Source organism: Mus pahari, chromosome 3, assembly GCF_900095145.1.
Source record: "Mus pahari chromosome 3, PAHARI_EIJ_v1.1, whole genome shotgun sequence".
NCBI classification, from domain to species: Eukaryota; Metazoa; Chordata; class Mammalia; order Rodentia; family Muridae; genus Mus; species Mus pahari.
Genome location: NC_034592.1, coordinates 39365006 through 39371574, shown reverse-complemented (window position 1 = coordinate 39371574; position 6569 = coordinate 39365006).

Sequence of the window (6569 nt, the reverse complement as noted above, 5' to 3'; positions counted from 1 at the left end):
GATATTTTACACTGGGAAATGTTCTAAATGGAATTTTTTTAAATTTAAAATTTTGCATGAATGCACTTCTGTATATTTTTTAAGCCCTTAATCTTTATTAAAAATCTATTGTGAGACAATTGGAAATGTTATCATTTATCTGTTTACAGATACTTGGTTATAAGTATGTTATTTTTTTCAAAGAAACTTTATTCTAGAACCTACTACTGCATAAAATAGCCGGCACAGAAGAGAGCGTAGGCCGTCCCTGCAAGCCTGTATCTTGTGCGTGTCTGGTTGTCAGATACGGGACCTCGCGGTCTGTTTTCACACAGCCTTCTCCTTTCAGCTGGACTCATTGATGACCTTTCAGTGATGTACTGCGTGCGACATGGTACCTTCCTGTTTCTAGAACAACCTTCTGCTCTTTAAAGATTAAGTAAATAAATGTAAAAGTCCAGAGCTGCCCTTGATAATGTTTGTGTAGACGAACACGTCTTCCCCTTCCCCTCCAAACTGTGTTTAATAAGCTCATGCTAGTGTTTGTGCATTTCATGTTCAGTTATTGTCTAAATTATAAAAGCTTTATTTAGTCAGTGTAGATACTGTGTACTCATTAAGTGGGGACCAGCCAGTTAAGCTCAGCTTAACTGTTTTGGAATACTAAAATATGCCACATGACCTGTCTATAAATAGTGTATATTGGTGTCTGTGAAGTTTAATGTACGCAGAAGTTTCTTCCTCCTACATTTTATTTTTTTCCATTTATAAATTTGTGTTGCAGAGTTATTGTTAGTCTAAAATGTTAAATCTGTATTGATCTGATTTCAGTATTAATACAATATGTAAAGATATATATTTTCCCATGATCCAATTGAACTGTACTTATTTTAAGATGTTTGTAGCTATTTATTTTCTTCCAAAGGAATAGTCTACCTTCAGATTTCTACATTTGGTTCATATTTAATGTTTTCTAACAAAAATTTTTAATTTCATTTTTCATATAAATCTTGATATATTAGAAAATTCCTAAAAATATATAGAATTTTATAGTATAAAACATTTCCTTGGGTGTTAAGTGGAATATGTTTGAAAAGTCAACAGTCAGCCAATGTTGTCTTTTTATTTGGTAATTTGCTTACAAAATTACCTATACATTATCTTTTTGCTTAGCATTTAAATATGTATTTCCATTATGCTATTTCAAGTACTTGATATTTGACTAATGATTGTACTGTATACTGAAGATGATAATAAAGCTTCATCCACATTTCGAAAAATAATTGTAAATGTGGCTGGTCTAGGGATATAGCTCAGTGATAGAGTTTGTTCCTCACCCGCCCCCCCCAACATTGCAAAATGGGGGAAGATGGCCTTAGGGATCTTTTTGACTTTTAATAAAGTTTTTTTTGCTTTTGTTTTTCGAAACAGGATTTCTCTGTGCAGTCCTGGCTGTCCTGGAACTTAACCAGGCTGGCCTCGAACTTACAAATCTGCCTACCTCTGCCTCCCAAGTGCTGGAATTACAGGCATGTGCCACCACTGCCCAGCTTAATGAAGTTTTAAGTGTTTCAGGTATATAAGAGTTTTGTCTGAATGTATATCTATGCACCACATGCATGCCTGGTTCACTCAGAGGTCAGAAGAGGGCATCAGCTCCCCTGGGACTAGAGTTAAGGGAGGTTGTGAGCCGCCTTTCCACCTCTGAAATCTCTTTAAAAGCTTTTCTTAGTGAAAGACAAAAGTGTTAAGGCTCCTGTCCACTTCTAGGTCAGGCTTGGTTGAATTGTTGCTTTAGTGTAACACCAGTGTTGTTCTTAAGGCTGATTAATTATACACAACACAGCACCAACTTAATGATTCTGCCAAAAGGTTGATTTCTTTCTTAATTACTTCAATTTTGGCTCATAGATAAAAGGGAGGACTCAGATTGACTTTGTGGGTTTGTTTGACTTCATTGTTTTCTTAATAAAGTTTCTGGGTTTTTGTTTTTTCCCAGAGGAAAAATTCGTATAAATTTCTGTAGCTAAGTTTGAATTTGAGAGTTTTTTTTTTTTCTTCTTTTAGTGTAGCTTACACGATTGAATGAAATGAAGTGTCCCAAGCTCGTGTTTACTTAGAACGTCATATGTGACCTTATTTGAAATGGTCTGAGGGTAAAGTTAGCTCAGGGTTCTAGAGCAGAACCGCTTCCACAAAGGATGGACTCTGAATCAATGATGGTTTCTTCATAAGAAGATGAAAGGCAGGACCCAGTGGACGAGGCAGCATGCAGGAGGAGACAGGCTGCACTGCCATGAGGAAAGGAAGGGCTGCCTGGAACCACAGACGCTGGGACTCCGAACCCTATATCCAACCTTGATTTTACACATCTATCTTTCCCCTTTCCTCACTTCTGTATGGTAGACTGACCTCGGTTGTTTGGTCCTATTAACATTTTCCCTTACTGGGATGCTTTTGTCGACTTCATGAGTGAGTTAAATGGTCAGCCCTAATGTCACTGGCCCCAAGTAAAGCTGTGCTTCTGAAGCATCTTGTAGCTGTGTCCATCAGTTCCCACTTGCTGAGGCTCTTTTCCCGAATCTGTAGTTGACTATAACTTGCTTTATTTAATATGCACTTTCAACCAGCCACCTCATTCTAATTATTCTGTATAGAAGTCAGTAAACAAAGGGACTTGCCTTCCCAGACTCCTTTGCTGCTAGAGGAGACCATGTATGTGTATTGTTTTTGACCCGATGAGATTTAGGTAAGAGGTCTTGGGGTGGTCTTCCTAAGAAGAAAGAAAAAAGGTTAAAAGGAAGATTTGGCTTAGCAGAGTCCATGCCAGGAGATAAAGCAGTAATTTTGTGACCATGAAGGGTAAAATCCCAAGTGCTTAGAATGATAACATCTTCGAGTGGCTATATCACTTCATGAATGAAAATTAAAGATCTTATCTACCAGTTCATCTGCCAGCGTGCTGTTGGGTAGGTTTGAGCCTGTATAGGTCTGTGGAAGACTTCAAAACTCAGAGCCATATTTTAGATGTATTCCCAGGGCTTGGCACCGGCACATAATATATCTGAAATGGAAATTGAAACTGAACTTAGCCAAGAGCTGCATGGTACATTCCAGGGCCTGTATCCTCTTCTCCACATGATTGCTTATTGGCATCTAATTACAATTTTCATTCCACTTTGTGTGTGTGTTTGGAAGGAGATGTAGAGGTCAGATGAAAACTGGGGAGTCATTTCTTCCACTGTGTGGGTCCAGGACCTGGAACTCAGTTCCTCAGCCCTGGTCGCAAGGGCTTTTATAGTGTGGGCTATTTCACCAGCCCACATTTTACCATTCTCAATTTATTATAGAATTTAATTTTACTTGCCCTAAAGCTATTTGATCTGTGATACATCTTAAAATCCAGTTTGTAAGACTGGAGAGACGGCTCAGTGGTTAAGCGTCCTCAGGTTCAATTCCCAGCACCCACATGGAAGATCAGAACTGTATGGCTCCAGTTTCAAGGGATCTGACACCTTTACACAGACGTACATCCAGGCAGAACATCAATGCACATCAAATGAAAGTAAATTTTAAAGAATTCAGGTTGTCTTTAATTGAATATGATGCTAAGAGTCAAGAGACAAAAGGATGGGGGTGATGAGATGGCTCCGCAGCTGCAGGCGCTTGCTGCCCAAGTCTAATGACCTGAGTTCAATTCCCGGAACCCACTTAAAGTGGAAGAAGAAAACCAACTCTACAGTGTAGACTTCTGACCCTCATACCTATGCTATGATAGACATGACCCTTCTCATCATGCATACACAATAATAATACTTTCTTAAGAGGAATAAAGGGGGCCAGGCTTCAACTTACAGCTCAAGAGAGCCTAAGCCCTGTTTTTAAAAGGGCCTATTGGCTCCAGTGCTCATCAAACAGTGCCCTGCTCTTAGGTATATTTTCCTTAAATATTGTAGAAGTCAGCAGTTCATGATAAACAGCCAGAATGGCAGAACAAAGATATGTGGGACAGGGCATCAGATGTTATAATTGTCTAGTTTAACAAGTTACTCTTACTAAAGGTATTCTTTTCAATTATTTAAGGTCTTTTTGTGGTTAAATTTTTTTCCTTTTCTCCCTCCAAGCCTTTTCTTATACCCCTCCTTTCTGTCTTTCAAATTTATATACTCTTTTTAAATTAATGTGTGTGTGTTAGTATTTCTAAATACATAAACAGAACCTGCACAGTCTATATAGCGTTACTTGAATGTATGTTTTCAGGGTGGTTTTGGTGTTGTATAACTAGTTGGTGTGTCCTTCCCTGGGAAGGACTATTTCTCTCACTCTCAGCGTTCCTTAGTTGTTTGTAGTTCTTTGCCTAAGGTGGAGACCTGGGCTCGTGCCCACCCGTGTTAGCATGTCTGTTGTAGCCCTAGGGTGGAGACCTGGGCTCGTGCCCACCCGTGTTAGCATGTCTGTTGTAGCCTTTGCTCAGTTCGTATTTAGGCAGCCTTGCTGGTGAGACTTTATGGGTGTAGCTTCTGACATTATCTGTGGATCTAAGGAAACATGTTTAGGATATAGTTATGGATTGGGCTGGCTTAGTACAATGATGGTGTTAGGTTTTTCAAGGTTCATGACATCACTAGTCCTGAGTAGTTAGCCAAGTTTCCAGTACAAGACATGATTTCCCTCCTGTTGAATGTATCTTTAATTAAAGAGTTGTTGGTTAGTGTCAGGTGTGAGTACCACTACTACACACCCTGTAGCTATCGTGCTGTGCTGGTTTCTGTTGTGCTTCTAGGCATCCTAGCTGGGTTGGGCTGTTGGCTGCTTCCCTCCTTTAGAAGCTTGCCAAGTGCCTTCTGGTACCATGCAGGCTGGTCCAGGGAGGGTCATTCAGGTCAGTTCCAGCTCAGGAGCCTCTGGGCCCAGTGTTTGCATTGTGTCTTAAGCAACAGGGACTAGGGTCGGGGTTGGGAGGCAACCAAGGGCAATAACAATATCCTGTAGTGTTTTGGAAGTCTGTTGGACAACCCTGACCAACCACTAAAAAGAGGGCTGCTTGTTCCTGCTGTTGGGGTTTTGTTTGATGGTCTATGGCTCTTGGAGGAAATATTGTCAGCACAGACAGGAAATTTTCATTTAAACTATATGTACGTTTATACACTGACTTATGTATAATAGAGGTATTTCAGGTATGATTCTTTAGTTCCCTCTTTTCTGCTTACATATGATCAGAAGCGTAGCGGGTACTGTGATGCTTCTCTGATGTCTGTCCTCTTCAGAGTCAGTATGTTCCAGTTTGTATCAGAGCCACAGTCTGGACTACAAGCCAGGACACACAGTGTGGCTACCTGAGAAAGCACTGAATGTGCTGGCTAAAAGAAATACAGGATAAAATAAATTAACTAATAGATAGTGCCTAATAGAAGCCACCACTTCAGGGATACATGACAGTGACCATGCTTACAACTTACTTTGAGCTGTGTTTCCGTAGCCTTCTGAATTGTTTGTACCCTGCAAGATTATCCTCAGGGAAGAGTGTTTTCACACTGGAAAGATTTTCAGGCCCAAGGAGGGGGGGGCAACAGAAGGGAAGAGGGGGCAAGAGAGGGTTCTGGTAGGAGGGTGAACATGATAAAAACAAAGAGAATCTCAGTATGTGGATCAAAGCATTGGAGCAGAATAATCTTAGAGAAGTTCTTGAGCAAGAAAGAACGAGACAGCTGGGTATGGTGTTTCACACCTTATAATCCCAGAATTTAGGGGGCTGAGGCAGGGGGATTACACTGCGTTTGAAGCCAGCTTGGGCTGTGTGGTGTAAGAGCCTATTCTACTGCGCCTTGCTAAAAGAAAGAAAAGCAAAAGTTCAGAACATTTATGCAGCATTTCGTGATAAATGTAAATCCACAAAAGTGTTATATACAGTGCTGTTACCAGCTGAGCCAGCTCAGCAGCTCTGTCCACACTCAGCTGCCTTCCTTCTCACTCACAGAATGAACGGCTCACTGAGTCACTCCAAATTCTTCCCTATTCTTCCTGCGGACCACATGGTCAAAGCTACTGCGGCCACAAATCCGCTTCTCTGTGCATTTTCTCCCTACTCGTACTGGGCAAGACGATTTACAGGAGAAAGACTTTTTATTTGTCCTCAGGGTTTAAGACGTTCTCATCAAACTGGACTCCATCTGAGGTGGAGGGAGCTTGCAGCACAGCCTGCTGTAGCTGATGAATCAGGAAACAGACAGATAAAACTGTATGTACATTGGTGTTTTTGCCTGCGTGCATGTCTGTGTGAGGGCATTGGATCCTCTGGAACTAGAATGACACACAGTTGTGGTCTGGCGTGTAGGTGCTGGAAATTAAACCCAGGTCCTCTGGAAGAGCAGCCAGTGCTCTTAACTGCTGAGCCATCTCTAGCCCCTTATTATTTTCTTTTAAGTACCTTGAGTACTTTGGCTCCAGGAAGCACTTTGGAAAATACATCAGTGAAGGGACACGGGACGTTTATGAAGAAAGTGTTTAGAACAGACAGTGTGCTCCCACAGAGTTCGGAGTCCTGCTAAAGAAAGCCTGCCCTCTCGCAGAGTAATTCATTTTCTTTGTCT